This window comes from Nicotiana tabacum, chromosome 8 (assembly GCF_000715075.1).
Source record: "Nicotiana tabacum cultivar K326 chromosome 8, ASM71507v2, whole genome shotgun sequence".
Classification (NCBI taxonomy): Eukaryota; Viridiplantae; Streptophyta; class Magnoliopsida; order Solanales; family Solanaceae; genus Nicotiana; species Nicotiana tabacum.
The window spans coordinates 161722236-161739356 of record NC_134087.1 but is presented as its reverse complement, the minus strand read 5'-3'; positions in this window follow the sequence as shown (position 1 = coordinate 161739356).

Below are 17121 nucleotides of genomic sequence, written 5' to 3'. Positions count from 1 at the left end.
CAAAGCTGGAGTCAGATGCGCTTATCATTCAGGGGCCGAAGGACATGATACAAATGACTGATGGTCTTTGAAAAGAGTGGTCGAGAATTTGATAGAGCAAGGGAAAATAGTGTTAAGGGACGAGGAGATCCCAAATGTGACTAACAATCCATTGCCTGCTCACAATAACGGGCCGTTGATCGGAATGATTTGCGAAGACAAAGAATTTGACCCTGCTTTGAAAGCTATAATTGCCATCGTCGACATGGGGAAGAGGCCTGAGACAGACCAGAAACCAGAAAAGGGGGAGGAGGCCAAAGCTATAAAGAAAGAGCCTGAAAAGAGGGTGGAGAAGAAAGTGGTACCAGTAAAGGGTGTAGTTCTTTACATACCACGAGGTCGAGCTGAGAAGACGCAGAACTTTGGGATCAAAAAGACAAAACATATGTACGTGCCAAAAGGGGCCTATGTGGTCCGGGGGACGATTCAACCACCTCGGCTGAATGAGCCAGTGGTTATCGGACGCGTGCCACAAAAGCCAATGACCAACCCGTCCACAGTGCCGTGGAATTATCAAAAGACTTTGGTAATGTACAAAGGTAAAGAGGTCATGGGAGAACTTCCAGAAAACACTTTCATTGGAAGGTATTCAAATACCCAAGAGCTGAACAACGCCACACAAAGGCGCTTCCCGCCAAAGAAGCCCGTAAGTGTTGAAGAAGCGGAAGTGTTCTTCCAACAAATGAAAATGCCGGATTACGAAGTGATAGATCAACTGCGCAAGTACCCTGAGCAAGTGTCCATGCTGTCATTGTTGATGAGGTCGACCGAGCATCAAAAGATCTTACTGAAGACCCTGAATGAAGCATATGTGCCAGTTGAAACCTCGGTGGAACAACTAGAGCGGATGACAGAAAGATTCTTCGCCGTCAACCAAATCTCTTTCAGCAAGAATGATTTACCCCCGGAAGGAGCGGCACACAACAAGGCCTTGCATCTAACAGTTAAATGCGAGGACTACTATGTCAAGCGGGTAATGTTGGATGGGGGATCAGGTGTTGACATTTGCCCGCTCTCCACTCTACAAAGAAGGGAAATTGGGACCGGAAGAATCCGACCCAACAATGTCTGCGTAAGAGCTTTCGACGGCGTCAAGAGAGATACCATGGGGGAAATAGACCTGTTGTTGGTCATAGGACCAGTCGAGTTTGAAGTAACCTTACAGGTGCTCGACATGGACACATCCTATAATTTTCTCCTTGGCAGACCTTGGATCCATGCGGCAAGAGCTGTGCCTTCCACTCTTCACTAGATGGTGAAGTTCGAGTACGAAGACCGAGAGATCGTGGTCCACGGAGAAGATGAGCATGCTATTTATCGGGACCCATCTATCCCATATCTTGAACCAAGAGAAAGGAGCGAACATACGGTCTATCAAGCTTTCGAGGTTATACTGGCAGAGCAGCACGAAGAGGGAATACCCTGCCCCCAGCCTTTCTTGTCTTACGCCTCGGTTATGGTGGCCAAAGAGATGATCTGACACGGATTTAGGCCAGGGAAAGGGCTCGGACGAACCCTTCAGGGAATAACAGAACCCATTTCCTTGCCAGTCACCAAGAAACCTTTTGGACTAGGTTTCAAACCTACTCCAGCAGACAAAGAGTGGGCAAAGAAAAGGAAAAATGAGGGTTGGAAGTTACCTCAACCATTGCCGGATTTATATGCAACTTTCATCAGGCCAATGTACGCCGAAGAAGAAGATGATGAGGTCTTCACAGCTGAGGAAATCGAGGAGATATGTGGGGCAATAAGAGAGATGCTCTACGAGGTCCACATGGTTCAACCAGGTGAAGGCACAAGCACTGCTGAGATGATGTACGTGGGGCCGAATGCCAAACTTCAAAACTGGGAGGCCACACCATTCCCGACTAGACGGAAGTCCGGGTAGACCTGTCCTGCCACCTTTCATATGTCACAAGTTGTCTCCAGGACATAACTTGAACGTTTTCTTCCTTTCAATTGTTGTTTTGAATTCCTGAGTTGTAAACATTGTTGTCTTCCAACTTTCCAAAGAAAATGAAAAAAAATCATCATTGCTTTCCCATTCTTTCTTTTGTTCTGATTTGTGTTATTTTTCCTTTTATCTTTCCTTTCAGTTATAATAATGCGGCTTTAAATATGACATGCTTGCGGACTTCACGCCCAGATCACAACGAGCTATTTAACTGTGAATTAATGAACTCAGAACCAGAATATGACGAAGAATAGGCTTTTAGGGAAATAAACCAAGAGTTGGAACATTTCGAGAATAAACCTAAGCCAAATCTGAATGACACTGAACCGGTAAATTTAGGAACCCCGGAGAAATCCGGGAGACCAAGATAAGCATTCACACGGACAAGAAAACGCGAGATGCGATAATTCAACTTCTTTTTGAATTTAAAGACGTGTTTGCTTGGTCATATGATGACATGCCGGGACTAGGTATTGATCTAGTGGTTCATAAATTGCCGATTCATCCTGATTGTCCTCCAGTTCAACAAAAGCAACGAAAGTTCAAAACTGAGGTCAGCGACAAGATTAAAGAGGAGATCACTAAACAACTGAAAACGGGAGTGATTCGGGTAGTCCAATATACAACATGGTTGGCGAATGTGGTTCCAGTACCGAAAAAGGACGGGAAGACTCGGGTATGTGTAGATTACCGAGATTTGAATAGAGCAAGTCCCAAAGATAATTTCCCACTACCCAACATCCACATCCTCGTTGATAATTGTGCCAAACATGAAATACAGTCTTTCGTAGATTGTTACGCTGGGTATCATCAGGTATTGATGGATGAAGAGGACACCGAGAAAACTGCCTTCACCACGCCTTGGGGCACCTACTGTTATCGGGTCATGCCATTTGGTTTGAAGAATGCTGGGGCTACTTACATGAGGGCCATGACTGCCATCTTTCATGACATGATGCATCAGGAAATAGAGGTATACGTGGACGACGTGATAGTCAAGTCCAGGACGCAGGATAATCGCATCCAAGATTTGAGGAAGTTCTTCGAGAGATTAAGGAAGTATGACTTGAAGCTGAACCCAGCCAAATGTGCTTTCGGAGTTCCGTCGGGCAAACTTTTGGGCTTCATCGTAAGCAGGAGAGGTATCGAACTAGATCCAACTAAGATAAAATCTATCAGAGATTTGCCTCCCCCGAGAACGAAGAAAGACGTGATGAGTTTGTTGGGCAGGTTGAACTACATCAGTCGGTTTATTGCCCAGCTGACAAGCACGTGTGAGCCCATATTCAAGCTGTTAAGGAAAGATGCGGCGATCAAATGGACAATTGAGTGTCAAGAAGCCTTTGATAAAGTCAAAGAATACCTTTCGAATCCCCCAGTCTTGGTCCTTCCAGAACCGGGAAGGCCACTTTTCTTGTATCTGACAGTCTTGGAGAACTCTTTCGGTTGCGTCCTAGGGCAACACGACATAACCGGAAAGAAGGAGCAAGCAATCTACTACTTGAGCAAGAAATTCACCGGCTACGAGGCCAAATACACTCTGCTGGAAAGGACATGTTGCGCTCTGACGTGGGTTGCTCAAAAGCTGAGACATTATCTCCAAGCCCACACTACGTTCCTCATAAGCAGGTTGGATCCTTTGAAGTATATATTTCAGAAACCGATGCCTACTTGGAGACTGGCCAAGTGGCAAATCCTGCTTACTGAATTCGACATAGTCTATGTCACTCGCACCGCAATGAAAGCCCAGGCGCTAGCAGATCATTTGGCCGAAAATCCGGTCGATGAGGAATACCAGCCATTGAGTACCTACTTTCCAGATGAAGAAGTGAACACCGTAGAAGTGGTCTCGGAGGACGCTCATGTTTGGAAGATGTTCTTTGACGGAGCCGTGAATGCCAAAGGTGTAGGGATTGGGGCAATTCTGATCTCGCCTTCTGGTCAGCATTATCCTGCCACAGCTAGACTTCGTTTCTTTTGCACAAATAATACAGCTGAGTATGAAGCCTGCATCATGGGCATGCATATGGCAATCGATCAGGATGTTGAAGACTTACTGATTATGGGAGATTCTGACTTGATTATCCGGCAAGCCCAAGGCGAGTGGGAAACTCGGGATGTCAAACTTATCCCTTACCGACAGCATGTGGAGGACCTCGGCAAGCGCTTTACATCAATAGAGTTCAGGTATATCCCAAGGTGTCACAATGAACTGGCAGATGCACTTGCTACTTTGGCTTCAATGCTACCCTACCCGGGCAACGCCCACGTCGATCCTTTGGAAATCCAAATCAAGGAAAGACACGGTTACTGCAACGTAATCGAGGCGGGATCAAATACGCAGCCTTGGTACCATGACATCAAGAGGTTCCTGAAGACACAAGAATACCCCGAGCATGCTACTGGAGATCAAAAGAGGACCATTAGGCGACATGCAAGTGGTTTCTTTCTGAGCGGGGAATTGTTATATAAGAAGACCCCGGACCTCAATCTCCGAAGATGTGTTGATATCGAGGAGGCAAGAAAGATCATGCACGAAGTACACACAGGTGTGTGCGGACCTCACATGAACGGGTATGTCTTGGCAAAGAAAATCCTTCGAGCAGGTTATTACTGGATAACCATGGAAAAGGATTGCTTTAGCTTCGTTCGGAAGTGTCATCAGTGTCAGGTGCACGGTGATTTGATTCATGCACCTCCCACGGAGTTGCATCCCATGTCTGCACCTTGGCCATTTGTCGCCTGGGGCATGGATGTCATTGGACCAATCAAACCAAAGGCTTCGAATGGACACAGATTCATACTGGTTGCCATCGATTACTTCACAAAATGGGTAGAGGCTGTCACTCTCAAGTCGGTCACTAAAAAAGCTGTAGTGGATTTCGTACACGCAAATCTTATCTGTCGTTTCGGTATTCCTGCGACTATCATTACAGATAACGCAGCAAACTTGAACAGTCACTTGATGGGAGATGTATGCGAGCAATTCAAAATAACGCATAGGAATTCTACTCCTTATCGGCCAAAGGCCAATGGTGCTGTAGAAGCAGCGAATAAAAACATCAAGAAGATTTTGAGGAAAACCATCCAAAGTTCCCGACAGTGGCATGAGCAGTTACCATTTGCATTGTTGGGGTATCGCACTACGGTACGCACATCAGTAAGAGCGACTCCTTATCTTTTAGTTTATGGGACCGAGGCTGTAATACCGGCAGAGGTAGAAATTCCTTCGCTTCGAACCATTGTCGAAGCGGAAATCGAAGACAGCGAGTGGGTCAAGACTCGGTTAGAGCAATTGACTTTGATTGATGAAAAGCGAATGGTCGCGGTTTGTCATGGACAGTTGTACCAACGAAGAATGGCCCGTGCTTACAACAAGAAGGTCCGACCCAGGAATTTCGAAATAGGTCAGCTGGTACTGAGGCGTATTCTGCCGCATCATGAGGAAGCAAATAGGAAATTTGCTCCAAATTGGAAAGGCCCATACATCATAAGAAAGATATTGCCGAGAGGAGCATTGTATTTAGGTGATATCGAAGGAAATGACCCCGAAACAGCAGTAAATGCAGATGCAGTCAACAGATACTACGTCTGAATTATACTCCAGTAGTCTTGACACATTTGAAATGAAGGAGGTTTTATTCCCCACTACTCCCCAAACACTACCCAATTCTCTCTACAAGCCTTTGAGTCGTTTACAAAAAAAACAAAAAAAACACAAAAAAAAAAACAAAAACAAAACATTGATTGAGGCCTGAACTACGTTTGACTTGATTCCGAAAGGATACGTAGGCAGCCTCTCCCTGAGGTTCAGTCACACCGACAATAAAATCCCATTCACCTTGAAATTGAAATCGGGGCACGTCGAACAGTTTAGAAGTTAGTATCATCTACCTCTCTTTACCAAGCACAAGCCTTCAGATCAATTACCAAAGATAGTGGGAAACCAATAAGCATCACAAATGGAGACCGGCACACTCTGAATTGAGAGAGATAAAATGAGAGAGTCTCGTCGGTGAAAACCTTCGGGCACCACAAGGCGACGGGAGTAGAGAAACCAAAATGAGAGAGCTTGTTTAGTAAAAACTCACAAAGAGTGCTATCAAGCGATGACACGAAGAGAAATGAGAGGGGTCAGCCAGCGAAAACCCGCAAAGGGCGCTGTTGGCCGAAAGAGTGACTTCACCCAAGGCGGTTTCGGCAAAGTTCCACCGGTTTGGAATCACAGATCCGTTTTGGTTCAGGGAAACGCAAGTTCATGGAAGGTCAGGCGTCCAGTCCAAAGAGCATGTCATGTCATTTAAAGCCAGCGTTATCTTCCTCAGATAAGTCTTTCTCATCCCAAAAGGGACACTCCCTTCTTGAAAGTTGTTTTCTCCTTTCTTTGTTTCTCTTCGAATCCCTTTTGTGTTTTAACCCCGAGTTCAAGATACACCGAAAAGGGCAGGTGGCAGATTTGGTTGCACGGAATTCCGTTTCATGAAGGAAAAACGCCTTGTTTCGTTGGTACGTTTGTCCAAGCCTGATAAATCATGATGTTTGATGGCGTTCAAAGTAAAAAAAAAAAAAAATTTCCCCCAGCAAGTCCGCCTTCGGACGAATCCCACAGAGTCTCTCCCTGTACAATCCCCCACAAAGTCTCCCCAATATATATTTTAAAAAAAAAAATCCCCGTTGGAATTTCCCCAGCACATCCCCAGCGAGTCCCTTTGTAAAAATTCCCCAACAAGCTTACCCCAACCAAGCCTAGAAAGCCCGCTTCGAAACAAATCCCCAGCATGCCCCATTGTACAAAAATCCACACAAAGAATCCACTTTGTAAATATTCCCCCATAGGGTTTCCTTTGTACAAATCCCCACAAAATACCTCCAATAAAATCCCCGTTGAGAACCTCCAAGCAAAACGGGACACAAAAAAAAAGAGAAAAGAAAAAGAGCCTTATGAGGCAAATCATCACAGAACCTGGAAATGCAAGCTTGAGCGGTCTAAAGGGTTTCGACATATGAATCAAATCAATGGCGGGACTTCGCAACAGAAATGAAGACGCAACAAAGCAACCGGGAACGATCAAGGTCACCAAACCGACCGTCATTTCCGAACTAACAATTGTTCTTTGTCTGAAAAGTTGAAACAGGTGTAATCCAAGACAACCGTGCAAGAAGCAGGTGTCGCCCAAAGAAGAAGGTACATGGGTACAAGAAATATTTTGGCAATAAGGAATTCACTCGAAAGGTAAGTTTCCACGAAACTCCCTTTTATCTTCTACTAAAACAAGAAAATTCAAAAAAAAAAAAAAAGAGGTCAGTTGTTGTTCTCGAATTTTGTTCCCCAGCCAGTCAGCATTAGGGTTTTAAACCCTAAACTGAATTTTTCCTTTAGTCAGCATTAGGGTTTCAAACCCTAAACTGAATTTTTCTTTAGTCAGCATTAGGGTTTTAAACCCTAAACTGAACTTTTTCCATTCAGCCAGCATTAGGGTTTTAAACCCTAAACTGAGCTTTTCCATGCAATCAGCATTAGGGTTTTAAACCCTAAACTGAATTTTTCCTTTAGTCAGCATTAGGGTTTTAAACCCTAAACTTAATTTTTCCTTTAGTCAGCATTAGGGTTTTAAACCCTAAACTGAACTTTTTCCATTCAGCCAGCATTAGGGTTTTAAACCCTAAACTGAGCTTTTCCATGCAATCAGCATTAGGGTTTTAAATCCTAAACTGAATTTTTCCTTTAGTCAGCATTAGGGTTTTAAACCCTAAACTGAATTTTCCTTTAGTCAGCATTAGGGTTTTAAACCCTAAACTGAATTTTTCCTTTAGTCAGCATTAGGGTTTTAAACCCTAAACTGAACGTTTTCCATTCAGCCAGCATTAGGGTTTTAAACCCTAAACTGAGCTCTTCCATGCAGTCAGCATTAGGGTTTTAAACCCTAAACTGAATTTTTCCTTTGGTCAGCATTAGGGTTTTTAAAACCCTAAACTGAACTTTTCCCCAGTTGGTCAGCATTAGAGTTTCAACTCTAAAAACTGAACTTCTCCCCAGCTATTCGGTATTAGGGCTCCAACCCTGAACTGAGCATTTTTATCTCCCTTCCTCAATTTTATGAACTTCCTGGCGAATAATTAACGAAATCTTCCTAGTGAAACTAGGGCAGAAAATTTCGTTCGTTTGTTTGTTTTCTCCCGCAGGTCTAACCTCGAGCCACACGGATCGAAATGACCCACGAGATGAGTCTCAACTCAGAATCAAAAAAGAAAAGACAAAAAGAAGATGTCCCGAGATACCGGAGAAAATGGAAGGCGGATCGTTCCAAGATTTGATTAAGGTCTAGAACTCTGCCATTCACGTCTCACTGAGTATCCCAGAGGTTAAACAAGCACCTACAACTCGCAAGCATCAAGATTCGGATCGAAGTCTCCAAGCAAAATCAGCTAAGACCCATGATAAAGTCGCAAAAGAATCATAGATAGGGATCTTGTAACTAGCAATTGACATGCATATAAGTATTTAGTTCAGTTTCAATTTTTCTTTGGTTGTAATAAGGCGGTCAATAAAGCAGGTGACAACAGCAACAGCAGTAACAGCAAGCATTGCAATCCCATGGTAGTCCCAGCTACCGAAGCTTCCCAAACTACATTGACCTGATTCCTGTTTAGCCCAGGATATGTAGGAAATCTTTGAAGCAAAGATTCGGTCAAATATTTCAAAAACATGCTTCACACGGAGTAGTCCACAGGCAAAAATCGCTCATAGCTGCTCACTTTATCTTTGCACGAAAATTCTTCGTGTTTCCGAACATAGAGGGGCAGCTGTGAGCACGTAATTTTTGTCTTACGCGACAGTCGCTCCAAAAAAAAAAGAAATGAAAAATAATAACAAATGGTCCTGCTGTACAATTTTCGGATTTTACGTGGCATTTTGTTAATTATTTATGATTTTTGCCCATTTTATTAAAATAAAATACAAAATGTACGTGTCATGCGTAATTTGAACCGCAATCCGGTTGTTAAATAGAAAATCATAAATATGCGTCTTCGTCCGTGATTTTTGTTTTGTTTGATTTTACCTGTTTTAAATATTTTAATATGTGTGTGCAAATAATTGTATTAAGTGTTTATTTAATTTTAATTTGATTTACTTAGGTTTTGTTTTAAAATAAAAAAATAAAATAAAATAATAATAAAAGAGAGTGCAAAATTGGGTTGAAAATCAGTTGGGCTTATTTTTCATTTTTAATTCGAGGCCCAAAACTCAAACCCAAAACCCCTGTGTAACCCGGTCCAGACCAGCTGATACCCAGAGCGTCCAAACGACGCCGTTTTAATCCAGTCTGATCTGGGCCGTTGATCTCAGATTGATCAACGGCCAAGATCACTTCCCCATAACCCACTGATGAACCCGACCCATTCCACCCGGACCGACCCAACCCTTCTAGTTTTGAAACGACACCGTTTCCTATTAGTTGAAGGATCCTGGCCCTTCATCGTGTCTCATCCGACGGCCAGGATCCGTTCATCCACTCCATATATTAGCTCCCACTCGTACCCTGCCCCCCTATCCAATACCCTAGCTTTCATCATCTTCACAAGAACCCCAAACCCTAGAGCCGCCCCCATCTCCCTTTCACCAGAAACCCGGCGGCATGAACACCGGTGACCTCCGCCTGAACACCATAGAACCCCCTCACATCCCTGAACATGGATCTGTTAACCACTTAGCTCGAATCCCTTCCCACCTTCTCGAATCTTCATTTGAAGATTCGAGTCGGAACCTGACTTACACCGTTTGACCCCAGTTTCACACCAGACACTCCCCAGACCCCCTCGTGACCAAACCATGCTTGGTTTGGTCCGAATCTGACCAGGGAAGCATGAATCCCAGATCTGATTTTTGGAACCTTAGGGTTCCTCGTCACTGGTCCGTATCCGTTTAAGCCAAAGAGATTAAGGTGTAATGGACCTTAATCGAAGTGTTTCTCATCTGAGAAACACTTCGATTAAAGTCCGTTCAGCCTTAAGAAAGGCCAGTTCGAATCCAACCTGAGGCTCTTTGATTTTTTCGGGATTTAAGGTGAGTTTTATTTGGTTTTCTTTTCTTTATTCCACCTTACCTAAACCTCTGTGTTTGATTGAATCCCTCTTCTATTTTTACTGATAATGTGTATATGTGTGTGCTGTGCAATTAATCGAACCTCAAATTTGACTGATCAACTGATTCCCCAGTACAATTCTGCTTGGTCAGTATGATTCGAGTCATGTGTTCGATACTGTTAAATGCCTGATTTTTTACTACGATTGTACATGTTATGATTAGTATAGTCGAGTCGACATATGTCGTCAATTAGTTTCGATTGTCCAAACAATAACAAATTGACCTGCTGTTGTCAAGCATTGCCTGAATCTAATTAGGAACTGAGTCTAGTTACTTATAGTTATTAATTGGATTTCAGAAATCTAAGGTGTAGTCTGTAATTGCAAATTGAATTGATAGCACGTGCACTTGTGCACAACATGTGCATAAAGGCCCCCTTTCTGAATTAAAACAGTTTGACAGCATATGCTGTCAGACTACATTCTGCTGCCCATACTCTACTTTAGTTTCAGAAATAATAAACATTACTCAAAAGTAAGACTGCCAGGGAATATGATGGGGGAGGTTTATACTTAATTAGCTAAGTGGAAACTGAAAAGGGGCAGCACATGGGAAGTTGTTCTGATGATCTAAACAGGCTGTTAAAGGGATGATTTGAGGCTTATAAAAGGAGGACTTCCATCAGTTTAAAGGGGGAGAAAAAAAAAGACATGAGATAGATCCGAGAAGAGAGAGCAAAATACATACACATACACACATAGACAGGCATACAGACCTTAAGATAGACATAGATACACACACACAGACAGAGAAAAAGAGAATACACACAGAAAACTTAGTTTGGAGATTGAGAGTTTGAAGTTCTGAAAAGCAGAAAACTGGAAAAGAACTCTGTTTGATAACACAGACAGACAAAACTAGAAATTGCATTCTTCTTGCTGTCTTGATTTCAATGGTCTTGACCTGTTTGTCCAATACTGATTTCTTCTAAATCCAACTGAGTCCGCTGTTGGTTTGTTGGTTTACTCTGGGATTTGGTCTAGCTGGGATCTGGATTCTATTCCAATTATTTTGCTTGTTGCTGCTGCTGCTATTCTGTTTCTTGCTGCTGCTGATTTCCCTATCTTCTTCCTCTTCTCCTTTGCATTTTCAGTATTTCCAGGTACACATCTCGAGTCTCACATTGGTGTAGCTGAATGTAACATTGAAAAGCATGAATAGAAAGATTTGAAGGAGTTATAATCACCCGCTATTTACTGACTGCCTTTTCATAAATGTTGTTAAGTTGTGTAAATTTTAGTTTATAGCTAATAGAGAATATATTAGTAAGTTTGTACTTAATTAAAGTTTATGTTAATTTGAAACTGTGGTATTTGATTCGTTTAGTAGCATACAGGATGTAAATACAATTCATGGAATGTGAAACTATTTAGTGCGATTGTTAAAATTAAATTCACTCTTTCAGCATGCTTTGAATAAGTAGGGGCGAGTGGCTTTTAAATCTAACCAAATATGATATAGTTTTGAATCACCCAGTTCGATTCCCTTTAGGCAGTTTATAGGATTAGTTTTGAACATCATCAGTAACATCCTTTGATAAGGAATTCTTTAATCCTATTTAAGCAAGTTAATTTAAATCCGACTTTAGGATATTGTTCGGATTAAGTGTTGTATTTCGTCAATCTCATATGTAATTTCTTTGTCCAACCAAAGCATTTTCGTAAGGTATGACGTCTCTTCACTTTATAAGTAACTAATCAGAACTTGATAAGAGTCCGGTTTAGGCCAAAGCATATACTTCAATTAGCATACATTTTCTTTCTTCTATTTCTGGAAACAAACATAATAGAAATGTAGTCACTTTAGGATATCCTCTTCTAAAATAATGAGACGAGCCTCGCTAAATAAAAATGCAAATCGCGGGGCCCTTAATGATTAACCATAATAAATATCTAGAATTCAGGATAGGCCGTTTAGTGAATTTCATGGCTTTCTCTAAAAATAATAATGCGTTAAACTCTTTAGGCGCGGCTCGATTAAATTACATTCTTAAACTTGGGTGCGCATTGATGTGACCCGAATCCAAATCTCAACGGAGTCGAAATGTGTTTAACAATTACGGGTGCATTGATTGCAACGTAGTTCGAGATACATTTTCACGACGTTGCAATTCTATAAAAAATAAATGATAATAATAAAAGCGGTTTAAACTTAATAAAAGCACGTAAGTCATAACATGTATTTAAATCAGATATTTAGCCATTATAACAATTTAAGCGACCGTGCTAGAACCACGGGATTCGAGGGTGCCTAACACCTTCCCTCGGGTCAACAGAATTCCTTACTTAGAATTTCTGGTTCGCAGACTTCATTTGGAAAAGTCGAATATTTTCCTCGATTTGGGATTCAAGATAAACCGGAGAATTGGGACACCAAAAGCCAAACCTTTCCCAAGTGGCGACTCTGAATTAAATAAATAATCCCATTTCGAATATTGTCACTTAAATTGGAAAAACTCCCTCGCGCATTTAACCCTTCGGGGCGGGCGCGCAAAAAGGAGGTGTGACAACATCATACTTATATCCCTCGTACACAGAATCATATACATCTATGGTCTTCTCATTCAAGTGTAAAACTGCCAGGTAGTAATGAGTGCAACAATCTAAGCGAATTTCACCATTTACCATTGGAGCAGGAAGTCGAAGCGGACAGAAAACTTTTTCAACAGATGACCATGGAATCCCACATCTACGATTCTCACCCAATATATATTGACAAAGCCCAAATCCCAATCCCACATTCCCAAATTCAAACTCAGTCCAGCCTTCTGGACGACGCTTCCAGTCACAATATGCAAATTCCAAAGTATCATTAAAGTCCACATCTGTTGTTGTTGAGGCAAATGGATACTTATTAATGTGATATATATGCTTCTTCCTCATATAATACAATAAAACATCTATGTGCTAAATATAAAACAAAAATAAATATATTTCAAATATAATATAAAATAAAATCAAAAGTTCACAACGTAAAAGATATATACATACCACATCAGTTAAAGTATATTTATCATCGACAATCTCTTTAAAGAACATTCTTGATTTAACTTTCTCATTGTAAAGTTCATATGGCTTTTGTTGCAGTACAGGATCTATTTTGTAAATATCAGTTACACCCCTAAAAAACAAGGACAGAACAAATATTTAAAACAAAATAAAAGAGAATTTTTAATAACATATATATCAAATAAAAATAGAATAAGCTAAATATCAAAACTCACTTTGGTAGACGACCTCTTCTCTTGTTTTCATTTAAATATGCTACAAAATTATCCTCAGAATATTTGATTGTTTTCCGATAATGTCAGCAACATCTTTGGACATATTTTGAACTCCAATTCATACCTTTACTTGTTCTCTTATATGGAGATTTTAAATGCCAACAGGCATTACGAATTCTTTTTCCTCTACCAAGCAATTCTTCTTCTACATAAACACTTTGTGCAATCTTTTGTACTTGTCCTCCTGACACTTTTTTTCCTTTATAGGAGGCAAAATTTAGTTTTTTATTTTCACCTTCTACCTCCATATTTTTTATTTCAGGTTTCAATGTGGTCTGCTGATCAGAATTATCATCCAGTTGAGAAACAGACTTAGCAATTTTAAGAGGAGAAACATAAACTCCCTCATCCACACTTGAATATAAAATAATCTTTTTATCAGAATCACTATTTTGCATATCAGCAACAATAGATTGTTCAGCAGGGGTACGATCAATAGTAGGTTCATGATCAAACACATTATAACTTGATTGACTTGACTGGGTCAAAATATTAAAATTAGGGCACAAATCCACAGATTTCCTCTTTCTTTTTCTAGTATACAATTTTCCCTACTTCAAAAAAACAAAAAAGAAATAGAGAGATTATTAGAACTGAAAACATAATGAAATGAAATATGTTATACGTATCCAGTATAATTTACTGGACAAAAACATCCTAGAGATGTCAGTCTTCCAGTATAATATACTGGATGAAATGAATTAGATGGTGGAAAACTCCAGAAGCAAATACTCGGGGTATAAAGAAGAAAAATAATCAAAGGGCATATTATAAAAGAAAAAGACAATTAATGATTAAAAAATTAATAACAAGTGAAAAATATTTCTAGTCTGGACAACAGAACTTACACAGGGTATAAACAGAACTTATCCAGTATAATATACTGGACAACAACCTTACAAAACGGCAGACTTCCTGTAAAATATACTGGAATCAAACAAAACTCAACTATAATATAATAATCATCCAGTATAACATACTGGAAAGCAATCATTCCTAGGACAGATTTTCAATATAATAAATAGGGAAACAAGCCTGCGCACACTAACCTGCTGAATCTTTTCAATAATTTCATGAACAGCAAGAGGTGCTTTTTCATTCAACTTTCTTCCAATTCCATCCAAATTACCTTTACTTTCTTGTATGCACATTTCAGAAAGAGTTGCCAGACCAGTCTCAGGTTACCTTTCCTTTGCTCCAGATGCTGCATTCACATTTAATATAGGAATACCTTGTTCCACTTCAGGTGAATCCAAAATTATATTCCCTTTTTCAATATCGCGAAAAATGGCTTCAACATCTATACCTCCTGTTATAGCATATGTTCCTTCCAAATTACCTTTACTTTCTTGGATGCGCATTTCAGAAAGAGTTGCCAGAGCAGTCTCAAGTTCCCTTTCCTTTAATCCAGATGTTGCATTCACATTTTCTATAGGAATACCTTGTTCCACTTCAAGTGAATCCAAAATTATATTTCCTTTTTCAATATCGCGAAAAATGGCTTCAGCATCTGTACCTCCTGTTACAACATCTGTTCCTTCCAAATTACCTTTACTTTCTTGGATGCGCATTTCAGAAAGAGTTGCAAGAGCAGTCTCAAGTTTTTCCTCCAGATATTGCATTCACATTTTCTATAGGAATACCTTGTTCCACTTCAGGTGAATCCAAAACTATATTTCCTTTTTCAATATCACGAAAAATGGCTTCGACATCTGTACATCCTGTTACAACATCTATTCCACTTCCTTGAGAGACTGCAAGTACGTTATTTTTTTGCAAAATATTTTGACTGGACTGTGGCGACCATGTGTCATATGTCACATCATTTATTTTTCTAATTAAAGAATTAATATCACTACCAGCTGTAAGATCAGTCTCATCTAGACCACTATCTGCTTTTTCTTCATTACAAACAGGACCTTTCGTTACATCTGCACCACTTGGTCCACCTTGATCACTGCATTTCTTATTTTGTGCATCGTGGAGTAATTCAATATCCATGGCTGGTAGCATTGATGACACATCTCCATTATTTTCCTTATTATCTTGACTACACTGTGGTGTTGAAAGTTGATATGTCCTATCAGCTATTTTTTGAAAGATAGCACCAACATCGGTACCAGTTGACTTTTCTACTCTTTCTTCATCACAAGGAATTTTCTATGAATTTCCATCATTTGCTGCTTGTTCATTAGTAGTCTCTTTTATCACAACAAATTTTCACTAAACCTCCAATAACTACTGCAGCTTCATCTATGACTGATTCAACATCCAAGGCTGACGGAATTATCGATCCAGTTGTGGTATTTTGCAAAATCTTTTCACTGTGATGTGGTGTAGAAAGCTCTTGTTTCTCATCAGCTATTTTAACCATCAAAGCTTCTGTACCTTCTGTCAGAACTGGTTCAATTGCATTACATTCTGGTCTTATTTCATCACAAGGACCTTCCAATAAAATTCCACTGGCTGCTACAACTTCTTGAGTAACTTGTGCTCCATGAACTGAATCAATATCCATCGCTAATGGTAATGAATCAAAATGTGTTCGACCTTCATTATCACTCTCTTTATTTGCCTCTTCAGGGAATGACTCAATATCCATAATTGGTGCCATTGAAATAGAAGGTCCTGCATCCTCAAACTCCTTATTACACTGTTCATCCTGTTCCGGTAACTCAACATCTTCCTCTTGTTCATCCTGTTTGTCACCCGACAAATTTAAAAAATCTCTATCAAAATAATTCTCTCCATCATTATAATTTCCTTGTTCATCACTTTCAGTATTTCGATGTTCACTGCTTTTGACATGCTTTTCATTGCCTTCATCTTCATCACTCGACAAGCTATCATGTTTTTTAAATTTTTTAATAAAGTTTAGAACAACATCAAGCTTGTCATTAATAACCTGCAACAATGAATACAATATATTATCGTACGAACAAAATCAACAGTAAAATAAATTGCCAAACTAGTTAATTACCTTAACAGAGTTCTTAACATATCTCTTCATTTTTTTCCATTTATCTTTAATATTTTTCTTCATCTTTATTTTAAATTTAACATGATCTGCAAGTACAATATCTTCAACTTTGGCAGATACCCTCTGAAAAGAAAAGAAAAATGGTAAGAATTAGAGCATCATAACACATAAACATTCTTATTAAGTGTAAACAGAATTCAACAAGGGAAGAATATAATTTTGTAGAGTAAATTATTAGAACTAAAAAACATAATAAAATGAAATATATTATACTTATCCAGTATATTATACTGGATAAAACAACCTACAGCTGGCAGTCTTCCAGTATAATATACTGGATAAAATGAATTAGAAGGTGTAACACACACCAGACTCCATGTAAAATATACAGGAATAAACAACTCAACAATTATCCCAGTATTACATAATGGAAGACAAACATTGAGAGGACATACTTCCAGTATTACATACTGGAAAACAATCATTCACATAATAAACTTAATGAAAAGCAAGTTATTAGAAGATAAATCTAGTATACGATAATAGAAATTAATGAAAAGCAAGACTAAATAATATACTGGCAGTCTTCCAGTATAATATACTGGATGAAATGAATTAGAAGGTAACACACACCAGACTTCCTGTAACATATACTGGAATAAATAACTCAACAATTATCCCAGTATTACATACTGGAAGACAAACATTGAGAGGGCACA